This window comes from Periplaneta americana, chromosome 17 (assembly GCF_040183065.1).
Source record: "Periplaneta americana isolate PAMFEO1 chromosome 17, P.americana_PAMFEO1_priV1, whole genome shotgun sequence".
NCBI classification, from domain to species: Eukaryota; Metazoa; Arthropoda; class Insecta; order Blattodea; family Blattidae; genus Periplaneta; species Periplaneta americana.
In genome coordinates, this window is record NC_091133.1 from 13,403,002 (window position 1) to 13,428,900 (window position 25,899).

Sequence of the window (25,899 nt, forward strand, 5' to 3'; positions counted from 1 at the left end):
AGATGTCCCGGTTACCGACTCTGATCGCCGGGACGAATATATCGCTCCGACGTGTTACCGCTGACGTATGGGTGTCGCATTGTAATCAACCACAAGTCCCCTGAAGCTGCGTGCGATCTCGGATTGCTCCGGCTTTGGTGGGTGGGTCGGAGATAGCCGAGTATTCCGGCGGTTGTGTAGTGTAGAGCCACGGGCGGTTATTCCCGTGGTAGGGGCATAAATCTGCGACACGCGTCTGGTGTAAGACTTGCCATTAGGTGTGTAATGACCAGTTTGAAATTTAACTTGCGTGAGGTGGGTTGCTTGGGATCGGGCTGTGGGAGGGTCCCCACGGCCGGCACAGACCGAGAAGACTTTTTTCGTATCTTTTTCTTCCGCCCCCTCCGGTGGCAGGCTGACGCCGACGGTTCCGTAGAGAGGGCCAGTTCAAAATGTCCACGCGCTCTAATTCCCCAACACCTCATAAAAAATCGAAATAAGGAGAACCAAAGAAATATACAGATACTTGACGTCGTATGACAAACACAGCTATGGATCTGGTTCCCGAGAACATGAATGTGAATATGCCTCCTCCAAAGTTCATAAGTATTACACTGTCAGGCACGGAAAAAATGATGAAAAACATCAGCCCATTTTAAATCAGACGTGCACTTCATGGACTCGTGGGCAAAGTCAAGAATACCACTGGACTCCGCAACGGCAGCCTCCTCGTCGAAACTTTGACTCCCAATCAAAGTGAGACGCTGCTGAAGGCTAAGTTGCTGGGGTAGTACCCTATAAAGTTTGAAAGGCACTCCTCACTGAACACCTCGAGGGAGTGGTTCATACGGATGCTCTGGATGGCATGAGTGACGAGGAAATACAGCTAGAACTCGCACACCAGTCCGTATCCAAAGCCTACCGTATATTGCGTAAGCGGGACGGACGGACTTATCCATTGAGCACCGTTTCCTAGACTTTCGAGAAATCCCTCCTACCTGAGTACATATTTGAGGGCTACGAGCATGTCTGTGTACGTGCGTATGTGCCGAACCCAATACGCTGTTTTAGGTGCTGTTTTAGGTTCGGGCATACGCAGAAACGTTGCACGAATGAGATCACATGTGCAACGTGTGGCGGTGGTGATCATGTGGATTCCCCATGTCCCAACACCGCGCACTGTGTGAATTGTGAAAGGGACCATGCCGCAAGGTAGAGAAGGCAATACAAGAGCTCCGAGTCCGGGACAATGTTACATTCTTTGAAGCACGTAAGTGTTATTTTGATTCACAAAACAAGCAGAAAGAAAAGTCCTATGCTGCTTTTTTGCAAAAAGCAACGGAGGGAATCAATGTATCTACTCAAACGCCACCTCTTGAATGTATACCTGGCAAGCGAATGGCGATCGCAACCCAGACATATGTGGACGCTGGTACTCAGACCGACGTGTCAGACGACAGCTGTGACGTCGACATCAGGCCTTACATACCAAAATAGACAGGTGCGGCGACGTCACAGAAACTCTGAACCTGAGAGAAAATCACGACGTCGCATTCCTGTTACGGAAGAGTAATCAAGAGCACGTACTCGATCCCGTACCCGATCACGGTCACGGTCAGGAGGGCGACGTACTCCAAGAGAGTTGCCACCTTCGAAATCTAAGCTGTCGGAGTTGAAGGGACAGAGTCACAAGAAGGACCAAAGGACAAAATCCCCGTAAAGCCACCATAATGATTTAGCCCTCGTAATGACTAATATTATACAATGGAACGTGAACGGTATACGCAGCAGTTACACAGAACTACAACAATTGATCTATCTTGAGAATCCTGCTTTTAGATGTCTTCAGGAGACACACCTGCGACCTAAACATTCCTTGAATATCTCGATATAATATGTTTACCGGTATGACCATCTTGCCGGTATTCGTGCTAACGGAGGTTGTGCCCTCCTACTCCGCCAAAGTGTGTTTTCCTCTGTTATCCACATTAACAGCCCACATCAATGCATAGCCGCTAGAGTAATTTTACCTACCATAGAGTTTTCCTCTGTCTCTGTTTATATGCCCCCAGATACACTATTGACAGTGCTTGAAATTCAACATATTCTTTCACAAGTCCCTGCCCCATAACTGTTTTGTAAGCGATTTCAATGCATCCCACCACTCTCGGGGCTCAAATTCCGATGAGGACAGAGGAATTAAATAGCAGAGGTATGTATCCGTCTAATTCTCATTACTCTGAACTCAGGAGAACCAACACACATCTCCTTGGCTTATGGTACATACTCCATGATAGATATCTCCATTTGTAGCCAAGTTTTGTCCACGCATTTCGAATGGTCTGTGATTCTCGATCTACATGGTAGTGACCACTACCCCATCCGATTGCGTATGTCCGCTTTACGTAATGCGGAATTTTGATCTCCAAACTGGGTTATTAAAAAGGCGGACTGGGTCGGATTTTCGGAGTCCATATCATTCGATGATACCGTACATGAAAGTATGGACTCAGTAGTAGACCATTTCTAAAAAATGCTTATAAAGTCAGCGGAATTATCTATCCCGATGTCGTCCTGCAGGCCAAAACGCTTCTCTGTCCCCTGGTAGCCGGATGCCTGCAGAGATGCAATCCGAGACCGCAAACGTGCTTTACGCCAATTTGAGTGCCATCCGACCCAAGAAAATTGTGTCCAGCTTGAACGTCTTCGAGCCAAAGCTCGTCGCACTATGTGCGATGCTAAGAAGACGTCCAGCACAAAGTACGTCAGTTCATTGAAACACAACGTCCCAGCTAACACCGTATGGGACAATGTGCGTCGAATAATGGGGAAACGTAGTTCTGTAATTTCAGGTCTTCTGAACAATGGAGTAACGACCACCAGTCCCATAGAAATTGGTAAAATATTCGCTAGCTCTTTTTCACAGGTAAGCAGCTCAAACAATTCTGACCAGGATTTTCTAAAAATCAAAGATGCTGCAGAAAAACGAAAACTAAATTTTAAATCTGATAACACTGAAAACTACAATGCACCATTCACATCGAAGGAGTTGGAGGCGGCACTAGACACATCCCCTGACAGCTCCCCTCTCCCTGATAACATCCATAAGCGCATGCTTCGCCATCTCCCGCCAGCTTCTTCTGTCAATTTACAACAAAATCTGGGCTGAGGGTGTACTTACCTCTGCTTGGCGTTCCGCCATTGTAATTCCAGTCCAGAAACCGGGAAAGAACCCTTCTTTACCTGTCAATTACAGGCCAATCTGTCTCACCAGATGTGCATGCAACGTTATGAATAAGATTATCAGCAAACGCCTGATGTAGTACTCGAATCGGGAAACCGATTATCTAATATCCAATGTGGTTTTCGTAAGCACAGATCCGCCGCAGACCATCTTGTTTGGCTGGAGACCGCCATTAGAGATGCTTTCCTCAGGAAGGAACATCCAGTGGCGGTCTTCCTTGATCTAGAAACAACTTACGATACCACATGGCGTTATGGAATTCTGCAAACCTTGCATGATTGGGGACTTCGTGGCATTCTACCAACTTTTATTGCGAAGATCATGCCAGAGCGTTATTTCCGAGTTCGGGTAGGAACCACACTTTCTAACGAACATCTCCAAGAACACGGCGTTCCGCAGGGTTCTGTATTAAGCGTTCTTCTTTTCTGCATTGCGATCAATGGAATTGTCCACTGTGTGGGTGACCGAGTATCTTCTCTCTTGTACGTTGATGACTTCAGTCTATATTACAGTTCCCAATATCTCCCATCTATCGGTCGACAGTTGCAACTGGTAATCAACGTGTTATCGGAGTTGCCTTTCGCAATGGCTTTAAATTCTCCACTCAAAAGGCGCAGTGTGTCCACTTGTACAACCATCGTGGACTCTATCCACATCCTGAACTGCGTCTTAATAGAGTGGAGTTGCAATATACAGACACTGCGAAGTTTTTGGGCCTCATCTTTGATTATAAATTAGCGTGGGAGGCGCATATCCGTGATTTGAGGAGACGTTTTGAAAAATCTTTAAAGAATTTACGCCTATTGTCATGGGTTCGCTGGGGTGCAGACCGCATATTGCTTTTACGTGTTTATCGTACCCTTATCCGTTCAAAGCTGGATTATGGCTGTTTTATCAATGGCTCAACAAATAAGTCTAAGCTACGTCTCTTAGACACTATCCATCATCATGGGATACGACTCGCTACTGGTGCCTTCCGAACGACAGTCCGTGCCTACACACCAGATGCTGTTCAAATTTCCATTGCAGCAATGTTTTGATTTCATTCGACCTCTGCGAGTGGTTTATGACTCTTCGACAGGTCCTTTGTCGGTATATAAAAATAAAATATTGTTCTCTGAGTGTGTGTGTTTTGACACGTGCGCTCTGTTTTCGTCAGCGAAAATTCAGTTTCACAATGCAGTCTCTGGAGACAAACGTTATTTGTCAGAATAAGAAATTGACTACTTGATGAATGTGTCTGGTAACGAATCAGAAGGTGAAGATCCCCATAATCTGTGTGAAATTGACGAAATCCACGAATTATGTGAAAATCAAGGTACAGACCACGCCGATAAGGACGCAGATTACGTTCCTAGCAGAGGTGAAACTAGTGGCTCTTCAGAAGATGATTCATCGCATAATATGAGGCAAGATAACGAGCAACCAAAACAGCCAGCTGATACTTCATCTACAAGAGGTAGGCTACATAATTTACTATTATTATTATTATTATTATTATTATTATTATTATTATTATTATTATTATTATTATTATTATTATTTATTCGTTGTGTGTTATTATTATTATGTTATTATTATTATTATTATTATTATTATTATTATCATTATTATTTTCACCATCATATTTTTTATTAATACCTGTAGTATGTTACTTCAGTTCTAATTACCACAACAGCAATAAGAAAAAATATCTGTGACACTATTCCCTGGATTGAATTGTGTCTCTAATATAAAAGTATCTAATTTATGGATTATGTTTTTAGCTGCTTCATTACCATTGGCTCCTAATGTTCCAATTACCGGAGGTGGCCGTGGCAGAGGACGAGGACGAAATTGTTCTCAGATAACAAACAATCCTGTCCTAGGAAGTGTTGAGACTACTGCTCATGGAACACAATGGACTGCTATTCCTCCACAGGCTGCACCTGGAAGAAGAGCACGACAAAATATCGTGACAGAAGCCCCCGGACCTACAGGCCATGCGAAGAGGTCCAATATAAATTGTATGCATTCGAGCGCATGGAAAATTCTACTTGATGATAGCATGCTTCTGAATATAAAAAGATGTACTAAAAAAGAGCATGTCAGGAATTAAAAGATACAGCTGGACCATTAGTATTGAAGCATTAGAAGCTGCTATTTCTCTTATGTATGTGAGATGAGTATATGACGCAAAAAACTTTCCCATAAAATTATTATGGTCGCAGGTTTGGGGACCAGCATTTTTTCGGAACACCATGAATAGAAATCAATTTAGTGAAATTTTTAGATTTCTGCGATTTGAAGAGAAAGCCACACGATCTCAAAGATTACAAACAGATCGCTTTGCAGCTGCTACTCCTATATGGAATACCTTCATTGCCAATTGATTGTTATGTTACAAACCAAGTGAAAACATCACTGTGGATGAACAGTTGTTTCCTTGTAAGGCTCGCTGCCCATTCATACAGTACATGAACAGCAAACCAGACAAGTTTGGAATAAAGTTTTGGCTGGCCGTTGATACAACTTCCAAATACTTCGTGAATGGTTTTCCTTACATTGGTAGAGATGAGGAGCGTCCTGCAGGTGTACCGTTAGCAGAGCATGTTGCAATGCGTCTGGCAGAGTCCTACCTTTCTAAGGGAAGAAATATTACATGCGACAATTTCTTCATGGCAAAATCTCTTGAAGAAAATTTGAAACGCAAGAGTACTAGGATAGTCGGTATACTGGAAATGTCTAGACGGAAAGTTCCTCCATCAGCAAAATCACCTACAGTGCCCTTGCACAGTACCACTATTTGCAAGTCGGGTGAAATGACCCTAATCTCCTATCAGTGTAAAAAGCAATGTTCTCCTGTTGACCACAATACACAACACAGTTACCATCAACGAGCACCATAAAAAAAAAGCTACCTGAAACAATGATGTTCTATAATGAAACTAAGTGTGGTGTTGACATCGTAGATCAAATGGCTCGACTTTACACTGTGAAATACGGATGCTGTAGATGGCCTATGCAAGTGTTTTTCAATGTGCTGGACCTGGCTGCAATCAACGCATGGATTCTGTACAGGAGGTAACAGGTGACAATGTTTCTCGGCGCCAGTTCATATTCAAGTTGAGAGAAGAACTAACAGCCAGATATGTAACCACTAGACCAGGGGCGGCTTTCGAAAGGGGGCTGCGGAGCTGCAGCACCCCCAGACATTTGTGGCTCTTGTCTCGTTTTATGTTGTGAAATATATTTATTATACAGTCTCATTTAACGGCTCGAATTTTTTTAAATTTCGCTCTCATTGGCATGCGCGCAATCGTTAGTGAAGTCACTTCCTCCCCTGGTGCTGCCAGAGCGAAACGAGAGACAAGGACGGATTGATGAAGCCACTTCCTCCCCTGGAGCTGCCAGTCTCGTCTCGGATACTTTGCGCGTTAGTTTTATCCCTCCCCCTGCTGTCCCTCCCCGTGAATCCAGAGTTTCCAGGCACTGCAAAATTTGCAGCAGTTTGTCAGTAGCGCGCAGTTTTAAATACATTTTCTTTAACATTGTGATTGTAACAAGTGCGACAATGTTTAATTCTGTACAATATTTACAGTCTATTCAGTTCAGTACCTTGACAATTCAGGAGAAATGTGAAATTAAGTGCCCATCAGTTGAATCTCATAATGGAAAAAGCCGCTAAACAAAATACAAAGCTCGCATATTTTTTGCTGATTTATCCAGTTTACTTGCTTTGTTCTCTCGATCTCCACACAGTCTGTATTAGATTAATGTGTTTCAAAGACAATTCCATCAGCTGGGGCAACAAGATGGAGTTTTAAAATAAGAACAGTAAATGATGTTCATGATAAGAAGGAGCCATTGCTAGAATGTTTTCAAACCATAATGGAATCTGAAACATCTAATAACATCACAATAAATGAGGCAAGCGCCCTGGTGCGTGCTCTTGAAGATTCTGAATTCAATTTCTGGCTCTGTTTTTTTTCATTTATTGATGTATCATGTAGACATATTATACAACCAACTACAACATCGCCAGTTAGATATTTCTAAGGTTCAAATCTACATATAAAGAAATTAAATTATGGTTTATTTCACGACACTCGCAACTGCAGGGGCTATATCAGCGTCGCCGGTGTGCCGGAATTTTGCCCCGCAGGATTCTTTTAAATACCAGTAAATCTACTGACATGAGCCTGTCTCATTTAAACGCATTTAAATGCAATCGACCTTGGCCGGGATCGAACCCGCAACCGACTATGCTACCGAGGCCGACTCTGCATATCAAGCTTTGTTAATGCCATACAGACAATACGGAACAGTGCACAGTTGAACAGCGAGATCTGTGAAAATGAAAACCCTAAAAAGCGTCGTAAGGTCGAAGGTTTCAGACAAGGGTTGCGGCAGCCAAGGAAGTGTGTGACCTCATTATCACACAAGCTAACACTCGATTCCAGTTCATAGATAATCTGATATTAACTTCTCTTCTGTGTCAAGAAAAATTTGAATGCTACAAAAGCTCATTTCCTGAAAATGACCTAAATGTATATGTGAAGCTTTTTTCCAATGTTCGATAAAGACAAACTAAAAACGGAACTCACTGTGTTGTACCAGGGACAAGAATTCAGAATGTATCAGTGACGCAGTCAAGCTCTTGCAGTTTCTTCTATCTGAGAACTTGCAGGCCTCATTTTCAGAAGTTGTGGAACTACTACGCATAGCTATCACCATACCAATGACAACTTCCGAACCAGAACGTTGCTTTTCGTGTTTGAAGAGAATAAAATCCTATCTCAGAAATACGATGAGAAAAGAGAGATTGACCGCATTAGCTATGTTTTCCATTGTAAAGACTATGTTAAACGACATATCGGATTTTAATAAGAAGATGATTCAAAAGTTTGCAGCCTACAAGACAAAGAGCATTGGAACTAATCTCTAAATAATGTAAGTTGCATGGTTTATTTGTGTATGCAGCCCCCCTGAATTCAATACTCACGAGCCGCCACTGCACTAGACCACCAGCCACTCTTCCCGAAATAATTCCTCACCAGAGCAACGTCCGCAAGACATGTTAGAATGGAGGATGCAGAGGGAAGAACAGAAGTAAAAATCAGTGTGCAAAGTGCTTCAAGTACGTATGTGGACCATGCTTAGCAAGTACCAAGTGTACCTGTGTAAGGTGTCATGATGCAGCCGGTGGCTTTGAATAAACAATCATGAAAGGATGATTATTTTTGTGTTTCTTGTTAATTGTTTTTTCTTGTTTATAGTGTAATGCATAGTGTTTAAATGTGGAAATTATTCCTTTCACCGGTCGAGGTGGGTTCCTCCAAGTGGTGACCGGGGTGCAATGGTGGCTCTCGTGCTCTTCTTTTCGGCCATTTTTCGTCCTATCACCAACCACTCCTCTTCGTTCTCTCTTCTTTTCCATCACTATTTCTCTCCGCCGGCCGCCATTGCATGCGGAACGTCCACCACATCATCACAGCCATTTTCATCTCTCCATCCCCGCTGTTTTTGTTCTTGCCACGTCCGCCACCAAGACGGGATTTGTTAGCAATGCCTGATGAGGCTTTATTCTTCTTCCCCTTCTAATTCTTATATCTATTATTACGTTAAGTTTCTTAGGTTTATTACTCCCGTCTCACCAGCGGGGATCTTTCCTATCTCCGTGGTTCTGTCCCTCGGTTTCGAGCGCGACTTCCGACTTGTGTGACCCGACAGGATGCCCAGCAACGAAGCAATAGTGGACCCTTCATACTGCCCTATATGCAAGTCTAAGTGCGGAGCCCGGACCAGTAGTCATATACACTAACGTGGAGCCCCAATGGGGGCCCATTTTTCGTCCTATCATCAACCACTCCTCTTCGTTCTCTCTTCTTTTTCATCACTATTTCTCTCCGCCGGCCGCCATTGCATGCGGAACGCCCACCACATCATCACAGCCATTTTCACCTCTCCATCCCCGCTGTTTTTGTTCTTGCCACGTCCGCCACCATGACGGGATTTGTTAACAATGCCTGATGAGGCTTTATTCTTCTTCCCCTTCTAATTCTCATATCTATTATTAGGTAAAGTTTCTTAGGTTTATAACTCCCGTCTCAACAGCGGGGATCTTTCCTATGTCCGTGGTCCTGTCCCACGGTTTCGAGCGCGACTTCCAACTTGTGTGGCCCGACACGGCGCCCAGCAACGAAGCAATAGTGGACCCTTCATACTGCTCCTATATGCAAGTCTAGGTGCGGAGCCCGGACCAATAGTCATGTACACTCACGTAGAACCCCAATGGGGGTCCGGAGCGACTTAAACGTCCCGGTGACCGACTCTGCTCGCCGGGGCGGATATATCGCTCCGACGTGTTACCGCTGACGTATGGGTGTCGCAGTGTAATCAACCACAAGTCCCCTGAAGCTGCGTGCGGTCTCGGATTGCTCCGGCTTTGGGAGGGTCGGTCGGAGTTAGCCGCAGTAGTCTGGCACTTGTATTCGGTGTAGAGTGGGGAGCCACGGGCGGTTATTCCCGTGGTAGGGGCATAAAACTGCCACACGCCTCTGGTGTAAGACTTGCCATTAGGTGTGTAATGACCAGTTTGAAGGGTAACTTGCGTGAAGTGGGTTGCTTGGGATCGGGATGTGGGGGGGTCCCCACGGCCGGCACAGACCGCGAAGAATTCTTAGCTGTCTTTTTCTTTCGCCCCCCCCCGGTGGCAGGCTGACGCCGACAGTTCCGTAGGGGGGGCTAGTTCAAAATGGCCTCTTCGCGCTCCTCTTCTCCTCCCTCAGAAAAAAATATTAAAAAACAGAAGACAGGAATTGATTCGACTGGTGGTCAAATTTTGACGAAAATTGCTATGGACTTGGACCCTGAGAAAGTAACTGTCAAAGTGCCGCCTCCGAAGTTTATCAGTATCACCTTGGACGGAACAGAAAAAACAATGAAAAACATTGGTCCATTTTACGTGAGACGCGCACTCGACGGACTCGTTGGGAAGGTCAAAAATGCAACTCACCTACGCAACGGTAGTCTCCTCGTCGAGACGGTCTCTCCAAAACAGAGTGAGACGCTGTTGAAAGCGAAGTTGCTAGGGTCTTACCCTATTAAAGTCGAACGGCACTCCTCGCTGAACACCATGCGGGGAGTAGTGCATACGGATTCTCTGGACGGTTATTCTGATGAAGAGATCCAACTAGAACTGGCGGAACAGTCTGTGTCCAAGGCTTACCGTTTATTACGTAAGCGGGACGGACAGACTATTCCGCTGAGCACTGTCTTTTTGACCTTCGAAAAGCCTGTCCTACCAGAATACATCCTTGTCGGGTACGAGAGTGTCCCAGTTCGTGCGTATGTGCCGAACCCAATGCGGTGCTTTAGGTGCCAACGGTTCGGACATACGCAAAAACGTTGCACAAACAACATCGTATGTGCAAGGTGCGGCGGTTCTGACCATGGGGAATCCCCGTGTGCCAGCGCCGAGCACTGTGTGAATTGTGCTAGGGACCACGCCTCCAATTCTAAAAATTGCCCGAAGTATATGGTAGAGAAGGATATCCAAGAACTGAGAGTCCGAGAAAATATTACGTTTTTCGAGGCGCGTAAGCGTATTTTAGATCAACAGAAAAAGGCGACGGAAAAGTCCTATGCAGCAGTTTTGCAAAAGGCAACATAAGCAATAGATGTATTTACGCAAACGCCACCTCTTGTTAATATACCTGGAAAGCGTATTGAAAGCGCAACCCAGACGTATGTAGACATTGCCACTCAGACTGCTGAGTCAAACGACTCGTGTGGCCTTGACATAAGGCCTTATATTCCAAAAAAGATTATTACCGTGGCGACAGAGAAAGACTCTACGCGTGGCAGATCGCCGCGACGTCGCGCTCCCTGTTCTGGTGACGGGTCGAGATCACGGTCTCGATCAAGATCACGATCGGGCGTGCGGCGATCTGCGAGCGAATCCCCACGGTCGAAGACCAAGCAGTCTCTGTCAACGGCACGAAATCCTAGAAAAGATAAGAAGAGAAAATCACCCGTCAAGCCACCATGATAATTTAGATCCACATAATGACTGATATCATACAATGGAATGTGAACGGTGTACGCAGCAGATATGCAGAGCTACAGCAATTGATCTATCGTGAGAACCCTGCTATTTTATGTCTACAGGAGACACACCTCCGACCTGAACATTCCCTGAAAATCTCGGGATACAATGTTTACCGGTATGACCATCTTGCCGGTATTCGTGCTAACGGAGGTTGTGCCCTCCTTCTCCGCCAGAATATCTTTTCCTCTGTTCTAAACATTAACAGTCCTCATCAATGCATAGCTGCCAGAGCAACCTTACCTACCATACAGTTTTCAATAGTCTCCGTTTATATGCCCCCAGATACACGCTTTACAGTACTTGAAATTCAACATATTCTTTCACAGGTACCTGTACCATATCTCTTGGTGGGGGATTTCAATGCATCCCACCACTCTTGGGGCTCAAATTCCGATGACGACGGAGGAAATAAAATAGCAGAGGTATGTACCCGTCTAAATCTTGTTACCCTGAATTCAGGGGAAGGAACACACCCTTCCTTGGCTTATGGTACATACTCCATGATAGATATCTCCATTTGTAGCCCAGTTTTGTCCACGCATTTCGAATGGTCTGTGATTCACGACCTACATGGTAGTGACCACTACCCCATCCGAATGCGTATGTCCGCTTTACGTCCTGCGGAATCTCGATCTTCAATCTGGGTTATTAAAAAGGCGGACTGGGTCGGATTTTCGGAGTCCATATCATTCGATGATAACGGACATGAAAGTGTGGACTCCGTAGTAGACCATTTCTCAAATATGGTTATCAAGTCAGCGGAATTATCTATCCCCCGGTCGTCCTGCAGGCCAAAACGCTTCTCTGTCCCCTGGTGGTCGGATGCCTGCAGAGATGCAATCCGAGACCGCCGATGTGCCTTACGCCAATTTGAGCGCCATCCGACCCAAGAAAATTTTGTCCAGTTTAAACGTCTTCGAGCAAAAGCTCGTCGCACTGTATGCGATGCTAAGAAGACGTCCTGGACAAACTACGTCAATTCAATGAAAAGGAATGTCCCATCTAACATCGTATGGGACAAAGTCCGTCGAATAATGGGGAAACGTAGTTCTGTAATTCCGGGAATAATAAGCAATCGACTAACGACCACCAGTCCAATAGAAATTGCAGAAATATTCGCTACCTCGTTCGCACAGATTAGCAGCTCAAATAATTATGACCCGGAATTTCTGAAAATCAAAGATGCTGCGGAAAAACGAAACCTCAATTTTATATCAGATAATACAGAGTATTACAATACACCGTTCATATCCGAGGAGCTGGAGGCGGCACTAGACACATCCCCTGACACCTCCCCTGGTCCTGATAACATCCATAACCGAATGCTTCGCCATCTTCCGCCTGCTGGAAAATCCTTTCTTTTGGCAATGTATAACAGAATCTGGACTGAGGGAGTGTTCCCATCTGCTTGGCGTTCCGCCATTGTAATCCCCGTCCAGAAACCAGGAAAGGATGCTTCTTTGTCTGGAAGCTACAGACCAATTTCTCTCAGCAGCTGCGTATGCAAGGTTATGGAAAGAATGATAAGCAAACGCCTGATGTGGGTACTCGAATCGGAAAACAGATTATCTAACATCCAATGTGGTTTTCGTAAGCACAGATCCGCCGTAGACCATCTTGTTCGGCTGGAGACTGCCATTAGAGATGCTTTCCTCAAGAAGGAACATCTTGTGGCGGTGTTCTTTGATCTAGAAAAGGCTTACGATACCACATGGTGGTATGGCATTCTGCAAACTCTGCATGACTGGGAACTTCGTGGTAGTCTACTAACGTTTATTGCGAAGTTCATGGCAGAGCGGTATTTCCGAGTTCGAGTAGGCACCACACTTTCTAACGAACACCTCCAAGAAAACGGCGTTCCGCAGGGTTCTGTATTAAGCGTTCTTCTTTTCTGCATTGCGATCAATGGAATTGCCCACTGTGTGGGTAACCGAGTATCTTCTCTGTAGTACGTTGATGACTTCAGTTTATATTACAGCTCCCGATATCTTCCGTCCATCGGTCGACAATTGCAGCTGGTCATCAACGTACTATCAGAATGGGCTGTTCGCAATGGCTTTAAATTCTCCACTCAGAAGACGCAGTGTGTCCACTTTTACAACCAACGTGGACTACATCCACATCCCAAACTGCGTCTTAATGGAGTGGAATTGCAATATACAGACACTGCGAGATTCTTGGGCCTTATCTTTGATTATAAGTTAACGTGGGAGGCGCATATACGTGATTTGAGAAGGCGTTGCGAGAAATCCTTAAACATTTTACGCCTTTTGTCAGGGATCCGATGGGGTGCAGACCGTACAGTGTTTTTACGTCTTTCCCGACCTCTTATTCGACCATAGCTGGATTATGGGTGTTTTATTTATGGCTCAGCAAATAACTCTAAATTATGTCTTTTAGATACTGTACATCACCATGGGATACGACTCGCTACAGGGGCCTTCCGAACCAGTCGGATAGCGAGCCTGTATTGTGAAGCAGGAGAACCATCACTGTATCGGCGACGTCATATTTTGTTGTGCTCATATGCTGTTAAGCTCCGCTCGCAGCCTGAGCACAACTCTTACGACTCTTTCCATCATTCGTCTCTTTACGGCCGATACAGTGAAAATCCACGGAGACCTCGTCCAGCAGGTGTGCGTTTTCGTGAACTGCTCTCTGAGCTGGATATACATCTACCATCAGTCCGCACACTGGAGTATACCACCACTCCACCGTGGATTATGCGACGTCCCATGTTTGATATAAGTCTGAGCCGCTGTTTTAAGAATTTTACACCAGCTTTTGTTTATAGACTTCGTTGTAGTGAACTTTTATCCTGATATCCAAATTATTCATTAGTTTTTACTGACGGATCCCGGATAAATGATTGTGTTGGTTGTTCCTTCGTTACAAATAGAGAGACATTTAAATACAGACTAAGCCAATATACTAGTGTTCTTACTGCTGAACTCTATGCTTTTTACAGAGTTTTATTTTTTTTAATTAGGCAACCTCGGGGCAGATTCCTTATCTGTTCCGACTCTTTAAGTGCCATCCAATCCTTGCAGTCTTTTAAATGTGATGATCCGCTTGTCTTAAGAACTCAGCAGCTGTTCCATACTCTCCTTTGCTCTGATTATGAGATTGGAGTAGTGTGGATTCCTGGCCATGTAGGGATTGCAGGAAATGAGGCCGCGGATGCTGCAGCCAGGGCTGGCGCACAGGATGGCTCTCTGGTATATTGGCGCGAGAGGTGGCAGGACATTCGAAACTATTTGAAATATAAAATTTGGTGGCAATGGGAAGGAGAATGGTCTGCACAAGAGGGAAACAGATTACGAAATATAAAGAATACTGTTAGAGTTTGGGATTCGTCTACAAGAGCGTCGCGACACGAGGAGGTTTTACTCACCCGGTTGAGGATTGGCCATTGTCATCTGACACACGGCCATCTCCTACGTGGCGAACCTCAGCCGGAGTGCGATATGTGCCATGTTCCACTTACGGTGGAACACTTTTTATTGCGTTGCAGGAAATATGACCATGCACGGAGGCAATATGGAATTCGGCCGACATTACGTGACGCTCTTGGAAATGATTTTAATTGTGCAAATGCAGTTCTGAGATTTTTATGAAATACAGGTTTGGATAAGGTGATTTAGTTTTTTATTGATCCGTTTTACTCATCCTCCGGACCCTTTACATCCGGAGGTTACATTTGTTGTTTTATATTTGATTTTACATTGTTGACATTTCGGACTTTATACATCCGAATATTTTATAAAATGTTATGTTTTTAAATATGATTGACAAGTTATCTCTGGTGGCCTTAGTTTTATTGTTTTATTTGTTCGTCTTGAATACCACCTAGTGTGGTAGAATTTTTCACTTTTATGATTCTGTAGAAATGACCTTATGTATACTGCATTTGTGTGCCTCGTTTTATCGTGACAACGCTTTTTAGTTCTTTTAGCACTCTGATTATTATATTATTTATGTATTTGTTACATTAAGAATTTTAGATAAGGGCGCAAATAGCCATAGTAGCTGACGCGCCCTTCTTAAACCCTACTACTACTACTATTCCTTTCATTTTTGTACTTAGATTTCTTAAGATGAACTCGATACATATTGAAATATAAAAAATGTCATATATTAGAGAAAAATCATACATATTCATTAAAAGCATTAAAACATTATATAAATAAACATACCTATTCAAAAGTGTTAAATATTTGGAAAGAAAACCTATTAAACATGCACCTGTCAAAATGACGGGTCCGGTCCTTGTACGTAGACAGTATCTCTGGTCCTCCTAGTGTTAATATAAGCTGTATGGAATAAACTGTTGCTGCATGGGTCTCCTGTCCGCTCTTAAAATAAAGAAATATTACTAAAATGAAATGTAATATGGGTTAATGCGATATAGGCTAAAATAAGATTCATAAGATGCAAAATGTTCTATACAGTCACTTTCCGTACTATCCCATAGGAACTACGCCCACTTGTGGACCAGTTAAAACATGGCGGACATAAGTTCAAAAGTTTCAAAGTTGGCGGCGCGACGCCAGTTTATATTCTACTTCTATACTAAAAGCCAGGTTATGAACCGACTAAACTGGAAGCAACGTTCTGTTGCTCTTTTCTGAGCTCTGTTGCCACATAGTGGCGCGAGATTCAAAGCATGTTCAGCGTTTGTCACCGATATGTTTAAAATAACTACTGTATGCAGTTCTCCATAACACTATCCACAATATTAATTAAAATTACTGTTTTTAAGAAAGCACGAGTTAATGACGCTGGTACAAAATGCGACTCATAATGCACGTGGTACTGCAAATGAACTGGCTACACTGTCTCCGTGATTCCGTTGCCAGATTTTCGTTAGCAGACGACATTTTCACGCGAGGTCCAATGAAAAGCTCCGTTCTCGTTCTCCTCTCCACCCCCCCCCCACACTCAACGTGTCATCACTGCACAGGCTACCCCTCTAACCCGCACTTTCCTCTCGCCCTCCCAATTATTTCCTGTTTAGTCGGTTCATAACCTGGCTTTTAGTATAGCTCGTTGGCCGTACCCTTAAGGCAAGCGTTCACTACATCGTGTCGCACTCATCGGACGAATCGCACGGATCGGAAAAAGACTATCTTTGCTGTAATTGTTATGTAACCGCGTTCACGCATCGCCTCTCGGCAAATCCGTCCACGTTTCTCGGATGAGCAACTTTTCCGATGCGTGCGATCATGGCCTCCTTTAATAAATCAATTTTAATTGGTCAACTGTTACTATTATGTTGTGCCATGTTCAGTGTCGCGCCAAAATGACAGACGGAAAACTTATTTCGTTTGTAGAAAATTGCGAAGATTATATAATTTGAGGCGTTCCCATTACAATAATCAAGTCATTTCTTACATATATATCTGCAGTGCTTGGGAAAAGTGACACAAGTCAGTTTTCACAAATCTTTTTTGATAATATATTGACAACTTACGGAACATCTGCTCGCTTGGGAAAAAATACAAACAGTAAGTATTCCTGCCATTACAATAATTCAAACAGAAAAAAAATCAAATCGACATAAACCAGTGTAAGTTGTCAATAAATTATCAAAAAAGGTTTGTGGAAACTGACTTATGTCACTTTTCCCGAGCACTGCAGATTGTAACCAATATTTCTTTCGTTTCTTCCTCTTCAATTAAGACGCATGAAGCAATTACAAATTCTTATTCGTTAACAGCCATAATTAATAGACCTAACTTCAACTCCTCTGTTTTCAGCAATGTCATTATCGTACGACGTCATGTTTCAAACAGCTGATAGGGGAATCCGATGAGGCGATGAGGTGGGGCCGTTACAGTGAACGCACTGCACTTAAAATATCCGTTGTGTGCGATTCGTACGAGGAGTGCGATACAATGTAGTGAACGCTTACCTTTAAGGCGATCGGCGATACCGCGATAGTACCCATCACAATCTGGCAACCTTGGTTCCACAGTCTTCTTGATGCACGAGATTCATGCAACGCTAGGCTAGCCTTAGAACGGTTTATCATTATGATTATGTCTGTTTCTTCTGCAACGTTTTAGATGGCAAGTCTGTTTCCTCACACGTTTTAGAGCATTTGCATACTTATCAAATTTTTAATTTTATATAATTTAATATGATGCAACTATATAACGTATTTGATGTTCGGAGATTCTTCCTTTATCATTGTAGACTGAAGAGCTGAAACATTAGAAGATTCGACTTCATTATCACAGGTGTGTATGATGTGACTGTACAACATTTTCATTATTGGGAATGCTCATTGATCTGCCACTCATATCCAAACAAAGGCATGCTCATGTTATGTTTAATTTTCGTACATGTGTAATGAAATGTTACTGCAATGCAAGGTTGAAAGTAAATAATATCGTCAGATGTCTGTTGTGCCGAATGGTTCTCTCTTACCTACGTTTAGTTCACAATGATGTACGCGTGTTTGTCACTATGGAAACAACGGACGCTTTGAAATATGAATTTGCACCCAATTGTTGCATTTGGTTATGATGATCCAAACTTAGACCTAATAAATGCAAGCTAATTAACTCTTCTGTTTCGCATACGTTTCCTATTGAAGTTATTGCGTTACATTTGAAGCCACTCGCTTTTCATATATGACAGTTATGCATTAACTCGTGTCTTACGGTACTCAGTGATGAATAAAAAGGTAACTGAAAATGAAAGTACTTCCACTCCTTACCTTTTTCAAAATCACACAGATAACCTATAAAATGAAAGAGCACACTTAGAAATAAGATGTGAACGTTGTGTTGGCGGTATTCCCACTAGCCTGACTCAAATAATGATCTTTCTTTTAAAGCCTTTGCAAAACGAGACAGATTCCAACGCCATCTTATGAGGGGTGACGTCAATTTTTCAGCGTTGCCAGTGTATGTAGACGATATGCGAAAACGCGAATATTCATTGTACAATCACAGTCTATAATCTTTTCGCTGTAACAAAAACACTAATATAAACAATAGCACGTGACTGAAGTGAGGCTTCATTGGCCGCTGTTAGGCACCATAGATCCTCAGTACGTGTAACCGCCTACTGTTGTACATTGTGTTTCATGTTAAATATTTTCCGTTACTCATCAAGCAGGCCTAACCTCGCTACTATGCATTCGTTTGATTAGGAAACATTTACTTTAAAATTACTATAATTAAAACTCACTTAATTTATTATATACATTTAAGACTATTTGTTTTTCCCCGCTTTTGAGAGGATTTCCACTCTTATGTTTAATAACCCCCCCCACACACACGCACGCACACACACACACACACAACCCCCCCGCCCTCACTACAATGTTAACAGGACATGGACGATAAGAGCATACTACCAACAATTCCACATCACTGAAGACTCAACCTGTCCCTGTAGAGGAGGGGAGCAAACAATTAACTACATCCTATATGACTGTAACAAACTCGACGAGGACAGAAAGAAACTAAAAAGAAATATAATTCAAAAGGGAGGAACATGGCCTGCAAATAAAACGCAACTAATAGGAAAGTTCATGAATGAATATCGAAAATTTATTAATGCTATTGAGTTAGAGAATTTGTAAGGGCATAAGTGTTACAATGTTAAGTGTCAAGATACCGGTATGTTAAAAACTATCACATTTTAAACAATCTGTACGAACATTTCGAAGAGAGATGCTTCGTTGCAGTTGTCATGAGGCTTCTATCTTATGTGTTGTGCATCGGTGTATTTTATTATTTTATTTTATTGGGTTATTTTACGACGCTGTATCAACATCTAGGTTATTTAGCGTCTGAATGATATGAAGGTGATAATGCCGGTGAAATGAGTCCGGGGTCCAGCACTGAAAGTTACCCAGCATTTGCTCGTATTGGATTGAGGGAAAACCCCGGAAAAAAACCTCAACCAGGTAACTTGCCCTGACCGGGATTCGAACCCGGGCCACCTGGTTTCGCAGCCAGACGCGCTGACCGTTACTCCACAGGTGTGGACTCGGTGTATTCTATGGGTGGAGATGAATGAGGGTAGAAGTGAGTGAAAGAGGAGGTGATGACAAATGAATGGAAGCTTAATGGTGAATTAAGTATGCATTGTCTATCTGTAGTAGTATCTTTATATTTTGTGTGTTTGTATTTTTTTTAAAGTATGGGCTATTGTTGACTATAGTGATACACATTTGTAAAAACTTTATTCTCTCTTCGTGTTTGTTTGCTTTTCTTTTTTTAATGTAATTTTTTTTTCTCATGTAACACCTATGTATATGTGTGAGTGTGTAAGTATGTATGTATCTACCAATGTGGTTTGGGTATAGAGGGTTGTCATTCTTTGAACAAATGAGGTTTTGATACTGAGGTGAACACATAAGTTAAATTCTACAACCGTGTGTGTGTGCGGAAAACAAAATAATACCAGTATTTGATATGTTTTGACTGTGAAGAAAATAATTTGCAATAAGGGACCGAAGTTTAATTTTATCTATCTCAAAACTCATTTTATGACTTGTCTCCCTTTAACTGAACACCATCAATTTGTGTGCTTAAGTATATAAATGATAGATGTATATATGTGTATGTAGTATGTATTATATACATAGTGGGTGTGTGTGTGTGTTTGTTGCTTGTTCTTAAGTATCAACTTTTGTTAAGTTATATGTCTAATAAGAGCCATATCTATTTAATAGGGAATGTAGGCCTATATTATTCTTGTAGTGATGGAGTATTTTATATCTAATTGAGTTAGGCCTACATTACCATATTATAAGATCTGTTTTAAAATGTAATCGACATATAATGTGTATCAATTTGTAATTTTGTCTAATATTTATTTTCTTCATTATTTAACATTATGTGTGCACACGATCTTAGTTGGAATAATTCTGCTTATAGCTATAGTGAATATTGGTGATCTTTAGTCATCCAGTTTGGATATAGCATTCGCTGAAAAGTAAAAGTAAATTCATGATGCTACAGCATATGAAGGGCCAGTCGCTATTGTAGGGGAAATAGATTTGTTTAATGACTGCTCCTATAATGTCTACTATTTCCTTATAAGTAGTCAGCTTGTATATATGCTGGTACTATTTATAAATGGCTTTTTTTAATGTAATTTGAAAGTAAGGTATAAGTGGAGCTATCAAATAATAAGATGACGGATGTGTTTATCAAATGATAAGATAAGGGATGTGTTTATATATTTTTTGACTACAACAATAAGTTGTTATTTATGAATATGAACTATAAAACTGGACAAACTTTCCATTATTACTGCATAGTATATAAATAAGAAAAATATTTATAAAATCCTAATAAGAAAACCAAGGCATGTTGTATTACGCTGTGTAATGGGACATGTTGTATGATGAAATAAAACAAAAAAAAAAAAAAAACACACACACACACACCGAGGATGCAGAAGCCATACTTCAGTACCACGTGCTTACGTGAACAACTACGAGCTCAAGTGACGCCAGCTTGTTATAAGAACAGACTACCTCAGTATTACTGTTTGTATTCATCCGCGTTCATAGTAGGCTACATAACAAAATATAAAAGTAGTTTTCTTTTACATAGCGTTTTACGTATGAGTGAAGTTATATGTTTCACCATATTTAACAACTAGGATTCAATTTTGTATTTTCAAATAATAGAAGATTATGGTTTCCAAATACGAACTATATTTTCCTGCGTCATGTGATTGTTTCGTCTGGGAGCCAATCACGGGTATGACAGCAACGTGCTTGTGTTTACATTAGGATTTTTCTTACAGCGAAAACAGTATAGTATATACAGTCACGCGCTTGAGTTTATGAGGGTACTAGGAATAATAGATTGTGCAGATATTATTTCGCATTGTCTGTAATGAGGCGATAGTAGCGATCCTAGTAGTTAGCAACTGTCTATGGATGCGTATTTACTACATATTGAGCTTCGTGACTGTATATACTAGACTGTGGTACAATCGTAATGAAGATTACGCACAATGCCTCCATCCATATATGCGGATTGTAAGCAATGGCGTGTGTCGGTTATGCTTTGAGGGTATCAGAAGCAAAGGGGTAAAAGTAACATTTCTAAACAAATGAATAAAGTGGGTCCTGGGTAAACTAAAGCATATAGCATTTTAATGGCAAAGGGATATATATTTTAACCACATCCCACATTAACATTTAAAATTAAAATTTCACGGAATTTACGAAATCTTAATAATTTTTTATCATATTTTCTCTAAAGTAACTAAAGTGCACTTATACCTCTTTGCTTCTGACACCCTCATTTAAAATTAGGAACTTTCCTGCGCAGTGTCAACACTTTTCAGCAAATGGAAGACTTCCTAGTGTCTCACGGAATTTTGTAAGAGATATTACAAACTGTCCATCCTGTGGTGAAGTCTGCCATTTGAAAATTACAGGACGACGAAGACTGGAATTTAAATGCCGCAAACGCCATGGGCAACAAGAACGCTGCAACTTCATCAAAAGTGTTAGGAAAGATATTTTTATAAAGATTCGAAACTATCAGTAAGCCAGATTTTGAAATTTTGCTCATTCTGGTTCCTGCTTCTTAATTCTTGGCATGTGGGCCTCATTAAAGAAATCCCACGGTTGTATACTGGTTCAACTTTTTCCGTGAAGTTTGCTTAGACTGGATGTATGAACACAGGCAAGCAATTAGTAATTGGTGGTCCAAGAACGATTATGGAAATCGACGAAAGTAAGTTCGGACATAGAAAATAAAGGGTGTTTCAAATCAAATCAAATTAAGAAATTTATTTCTACAAAAAACAGAAACAAAATGCATAAACATGTTCATCTAACCTTCCCATTTCATGTATGAAATGTGTTGTCGGGCATATAACCTCTACTGCGCTGGCATGCAAGAACTCTGTCCATGAAATTCACTATGACTGCACGACAAGTTCCCACTTCCATTTCGTGGACAACTCATCGAATTTCCTCCTTCAAGTCATGGATGTTTCGGGGTTTATTGGCATACACCAATGAGTTTGTGTGACTGCAAACTGTGTATATTTTTACTTTGTTTATAGTATTTTTTTCCTTTTTATTTCTATTATTGTATTTGTATTTCTGGTGGTGTGGAAGAGAAGGCCTGATGACCGTAACTACACCAGAATAAATAAATAAATAAATAAATTAGATAAATAAATAGGTAGATAGATAAATAAATAAATAAATTAATTAAATGTCATTCAGCAATTTACAGCCATAGACAACGTCAGAGTAGAAATATATAATACATGGCTACTACAATATGGATAAATGTAAAAATAAAATAAAAAATAAATATACAATAACAAGATAATGACAAAAATAGGTTAACAGTTTTAAAAGAAATAGTATAAAATCAGGTTAAAATGTACAGATTTGTCAATTTACATGAGGTTAAAACAAATAGTATCTAAAACGTAATATTGCTAAATTCACTGACACTGTAGAGTGGATTTACCATCACTGTCCTTCTCACCATCCTTCTGAAAGTAAAATATGACGTATTTCTTATATGCAATGGTAAAGAGTTATGAAGTTTATAAGATGGAAATAAAACTATTGCTTGTAGTACAATATTTGTACTTGGTGAAATATATGCCAAGTCTGGAACGGGTAGAATAATTATGAATAGATGAACAAGTAGGAAGATACACATTACGCTTAACATACAGAATAAACATTGACGGCAATGTAAGTATTCCTAGTTGTACAAAAAGTGGTTTACAATGAGTTCTAGAAGAGATGCCACAAATAATTCTCACTGCTTTCTTTTGAAGAATAAACAACTTAGAAACCGATAATAAATAAATAAGACCCCAAAGAAAAAAGTCAGAAGGAGTTAAGTCACATGACCTTGGTGGCCATTGATGATCAGCATTGCGCGAAATGAGGCGATTCGGGAACTGCTCATGGATCAACTGAATTGTTTCATGGGAAGTATGGCAGGTGGCACCATCCTGCTGAAACCACAATTCCTCAATGTCCATTCCATCCAAATGAAGCCACAAAAACTCTATCATCGTATGGTATCAGTCGCCATTGACTGTCACAGCTTGTCCTGCCTCATCTTCAAAAAAAAAAAATAATAAGCGCCGAATACGCCGTCCGACCAAAAGCCGCACCAAACTGTCACTCGTGGATTTATTTCCCTTTCTTCGATCATGTAAGGATTTTCTGAACCCCAGATACGGCAGTTCTGCTTATTCGCAAATCCAATTAAGTGGAAGTGCGCTTCATCACTGAAGATGATTTTGTTTGCGAAGCCATCGTCCTTCTGTCGTCTTCTCAGAACCCAGTCAACAAACTGTCGTCCCTTCTGGTGATCCATCACTTTCAGCTGCTGCGTCAACTGAATTTTATAGGGGTGGTAATTGAGATCATACCGGAGAATTCTCCATACTGAAGAACATCTTGTGTTGGGAACGGCGACGAATTGATTTCATTGGGCTGGGAACAGCAACGAATTGATTTCATTGGGCTAACAGCCACATTGTCACGAACCACGCAATGTTCTGCTCAGATCGGCCAGAACGACAACGCCCAGGACTTTTAAGGTTTACTGTTGAATCCGTCTCAGAGAACTTTTTCATAAGTCTGCGAACTATTGATTCATTCGGTGCTTCATTACGCCCTAGAATCACGCGAAGTCGCCTGACAGTTGCAGCATAGCTTTCTCCATTCTGATAAAACGTTTTCACGATTAACACATGTTGTGCACAAATGAACTGCTCCATTGTTAGACACAGAATGCGAGAATGCAAGAAATTCAAACTGAGTCACTCATTTGAATGTTCCTGGAAATAGAAACTAAACAAAACACTGTCACCAACCAACAAACGAAAATTTACCAGCTGTTTTAAAACCGGCGCTCTTTTTGAACCATCCTCTACAACCGCAGACGTTTCATTGAGGGCCAATGGGCGTTTGGTGAAGTGGAACATGGTAACCAAGGATTTTTTTTATGGTTCCAGTACAAAACAGTGACTCAGAAACTCTAGTTAATTTAATACTGCAGAGTGGATTCTCCCAGGTGCTACAGTCATATCCGATTGCTGGAAGACAATACTCTACAGAACGAAGGCTTTCTCCATCTGCAGTGAACCACTCAGTAGAATTTGTGGATACAGCAGGAAGTGGCGAAATCCACATAGAAAATCTCAGAAGACTTGTTGGCGAAAGCGTAACTATACACACGCACAATATCGAGAGAAAGTGGTGCTCTATTTCAACGTTCGGATGCCGGAAATAACACTTCGAGGTTTTTTTTTTTTTTTTTTTTTTTTTTTTTTTTTTTTTTTTTTTGCGGAGCACATATTCAAGTCCAACTTCCCCTGCTCTCGTGTTATATGCGAATTCTTCAAGAGAACCGCTCTGCTGTACTCACCTCCATAGTAATTTGCTGACTTCCTGCCATTCATTTAAGAAAAGTAGAACTTAAGGTTCGTAATATCTCATTTTAAAAAGTAGAGTCAGCGCCTAAATGCTAAATAATGATTTAAAAAGCGCATTTATATTTATTGTGTTGTTCAGTATGAATGTGTAATAAGCATATCTACAAACTAATCAGATACATACTTTTTTTTTTTTTCTATTTTGTCTCGAGTTGTGTTACATCATTGTTGCTATTAGATGAATGAATGCGTAGCTTTGGTTCTCAGTTCTAATGTGAGTGAAAGGTAATTACATAGTCTCCCCTTCGAATGTGAAATTATTTTAGAAAAAAAAAAATAAACCACTTAGATATATAAAAACCACAGTAATTCCTTTTGTATTGTCTTTTTTGTCCAAGGAAAATACTTGCATTTTAAGAAATTACTTTCATATTTTTTAGTCCAGAGAAAAAACTTTTTTACGAAAGGACTTTGTGCTTTTACTCGTCCTATACGAAATGGCTTTCGCTTTTTTTATTGTGTTATTGGTGCAAGGGGAATACTAGTATTTTAAGAAAGTAGTTCCATACTTTTATTCCAGGAAAATGCTTTTTTACGAAAGAATTTTCGTATTATTACTTGATCTAGAACTCGTCTTTTACTAAATCACTTTCACTCTAGTAATCCTATTTTAGGTGCAAGGAAAATACATCGTCTTATCATCATTTCACTCTCATCCACAGCAGGTACTGGAACCTTGTCAACTGCACAACTGCAGTGTCACATGTTGGCAGAGTGTTGTACCAGGCATGCAACTCTTCAGGAAAGATACTTGCTCGACAACATTTAGAAGATTATTCTTCTTTGCTGACCTTATTGGCATCGAATTTGAGTATTCTGCTAGAGTTTGTTTCAGACAAATAAATGGTCGCCTCTCTCCACGAATTTTGATTGCTCTATGTTCATCAGAATACCCACACTTATATATATAGTCAACCTGGTTGGCGAGTTGGTATAGCGCTGGCCTTCTATGCCCAAGGTTGCGGGTTCGATCCCGGGCCAGGTCGATGGCATTTAAGTGTGCTTAAATGCGACAGACTCATGTCAGTAGATTTACTGGCATGTAAAAGAACTCCTGCGGGACAAAATTCCGGCACATCCGGTGACGCTGATATAACCTCTGCAGTTGCGAGCG

The 25,899-nt window shown here is 41.4% G+C and overlaps 1 protein-coding gene across 5 annotated transcripts in view; it reads left to right on the plus strand.

The window, feature by feature from the left end:
- Nucleotides 1-16,905: 16,905 nt before the first annotated feature.
- LOC138693207 (zinc finger protein ZFP2-like) overlaps nucleotides 16,906-25,899 on the plus strand; it is a 33,604-nt gene continuing 24,610 nt past the window's right edge. For 3 of the 5 annotated variants that reach the window (XM_069816983.1, XM_069816985.1, XM_069816986.1), the window contains exon 1: nucleotides 16,906-17,557. The gene's annotated coding sequence lies outside the window, so the exon portion shown is untranslated. The remainder of the gene's footprint in view (nucleotides 17,558-25,899) is intronic. The other 2 variants (XM_069816982.1, XM_069816984.1) reach the window with 2 other exon arrangements.